The sequence below is a fragment of the Chiloscyllium plagiosum genome, chromosome 27 (assembly GCF_004010195.1).
Source record: "Chiloscyllium plagiosum isolate BGI_BamShark_2017 chromosome 27, ASM401019v2, whole genome shotgun sequence".
Classification (NCBI taxonomy): Eukaryota; Metazoa; Chordata; class Chondrichthyes; order Orectolobiformes; family Hemiscylliidae; genus Chiloscyllium; species Chiloscyllium plagiosum.
Genome location: NC_057736.1, coordinates 1,921,481 through 1,924,079, shown reverse-complemented (window position 1 = coordinate 1,924,079; position 2,599 = coordinate 1,921,481).

Sequence of the window (2,599 nt, the reverse complement as noted above, 5' to 3'; positions counted from 1 at the left end):
GTTGTTAAGAAGGCATACGGTGTTTTGGCCTTTATTAATAGAGGGATTGAGTTCCGGAACCATGAGGTTATGCTGCAGCTGTACAAAGCTCTGGTACGGCACACTTGGAGTATTGTGTACAGTTCTGGTCACCGCATTATAAGAAGGATATGGAAGGTTTGGAAAGGGTGCAGAGGAGATTTACTAGGATGCTGCCTGGTATGGAAGGAATGTCTTACGGGGAAAAGCTGAGGGCCTTGAGGCTGTTCTCATTAGAGAGAAGAAGGTTGAGAGGTGACTTAATAGAGACATATAAGATAATCAGATGCCGTCCCCAAGTATGGGGACGGCAAACACGAGGGGACACAACTTTAAAGTGAGGGGAGATTGGTATAAGATAGATGTCAGAGGTAGTTTCTTTACTCAGAGAGGAGTAAGGGTATGGAATGCTTTGCCTGCATTGGTAGTAGATTCGCGCAAACACGAGGGGACACAACTTTAAAGTGAGGGGAGATAGGTATAAGATAGATGTCAGAGGTAGTTTCTTTACTCAGAGAGGAGTAAGGATATGGAATGCTTTGCCTGGATTGGTAGTAGATTCGCCAAGTTTAAGTGCATTTAAGTCGTCATTGGACAGGCATATGGACGTACATGGAATAGTGTAGGTGGGATGGGCTTCAGATTAGTATGACAGGGCGGCGCAACATTGAGGGCCGAAGGGCCTGTACTGCGCTGTAATGTTTTATGTTTTATGTATCATTGATGTATATTGTAAACAGCTGCAGTCCCAGCACCGAACCTTGTGGTACCCCGTTTCTCGAATGTGCAGCCTGTTCAGATCATATGAAGTCATTGTTGCCTCGGTTCCACATTGTAAAGGCACAGAGGACACTCAGACCAATGTATGACACACGTTCACCAAGAGAGTGAGTAAGCACCCTCTGTGGGTGATGATTGAGCAGGATGATATTAACTGGCAGCAAGGCGACCAGAGTGACAACCAAGTGTCATGGAAATCAATGCCTACTCATTCAGGCATTTCCACACTACATGTTACACACTTCCAAACCACTACACTGAAATTTAATCTTGTAAACTCTGTTTTACGTGCTTGTAAAATTATTGAACTCACAACATGTGTCTATGTCATAGAGTCACAGAGATGTACAGCATGGAAACAGATCCTTCGGTACAACCCGTCCATGGTGACCAGATATCCCAACCCAATCTAGTCCCACCTGCCAGCACACCCCAATATCCCTCTAAACCTTTCCTATTCATATACCCATCCAGATGCCTTTTAAATGTTGCAATTGTACCAGCCTGCACCACTTCCTCTGGCAGCTCATTCCATACACGTACCACCCTCTGCATGAAAAAGTTGCAATGGGACCCCTGCAGCCAAAGTCATCCTGACCTAGACACCTCAGCCACCTGTTGGTTGCACTGTTGGTTTAACTATTTGAAATTAAAGTTTTTGCTCCAGTTAGCTCAGGGTCCTGAGGCCAGTGCTTAAACTGAACGGACTGAACAGAGATCAGAAAGTGTACCTACAGCCTAGCTGGTCTGTGTACTGTAACCACACTGAGGAGGGGATGAGTTTCCACTTTCAAAGGAAAATTGAATAATTAAATGCAGTCCTGAGGTCAACATTGTCGAGTCAGGTCAAACACAATCAGATTAAATCAGACGTTGTAGACATGTGACACAAAAGAAGCTTAAGGTCCATGATTCTCGACCTTTGCAGTTATCCCCAGGCTTCATAGATCTCTTAAATCAACCTGCTCAGAGCTGCTATTACACACCTCTGCAGCAACTGGGTCCCAAACCCAGGCCTCCTGGCCCAGTGATAGGGACACTACCACCGCATCACAAGAACCCTGAGAAATACTCAGTTCTGACAGATATGTCGAGGACAAAATGAGGACTGCAGATGCTGGAGATCAGAATCAAAACGTGTGGTGCTGGAAAAGCACAGCAGGTCAGGCAGCATCTGAGGGGACAGATCAAGAGGGCAGTGCTGAGTTGGAAGGTTGGATCTGGGATAAGGTGGGGGGAGGGAAGATGAGGAAACTGGTGAAATCGACATTTAGCCTGTGTGCTTGGAGGGTCTCAAGGTGGAAGATGAGGTATTATTCTTCCAGATGTAGGGTGGCTCGAGTTTGGTGGTGGAGGAGGCCCAGGACTTGCATGTGGTGGTGGAGGAGGCCCAGGACAGTAGTGGGAGACTGTGTATTGAGTCGGTAGAGAGAGGAGAGGTCTTGATGAGTACTTTTCTTCAGTATTTACGAACGAGAGGAACCGTATTGTTGAAGAGGAGAGTGTGAAACAGACTGGTAAGCTAGAGGAGATACTTGTTAGGAAGGAAGATGTGTTGGACATTTTGAACAACTTGACAAGTAATCTAATCTAATCTAAAAAAAGTCCCCCGGGGCTGACGGGATATATCCTAGGATTATGTGGGAAGCAAGAGAGGAAATTGCAGTACCGTTGGCAATGATCTTTTCGTCTTCACTGTCAACGGGGGTGGTACCAGGGGACTGGAGAGTGGCGAATGTTGTGCCCCTGTTCAAAAAAGGGAATAGGGATAACCCCGGGAATTACAGGCCAGTTAATCTTA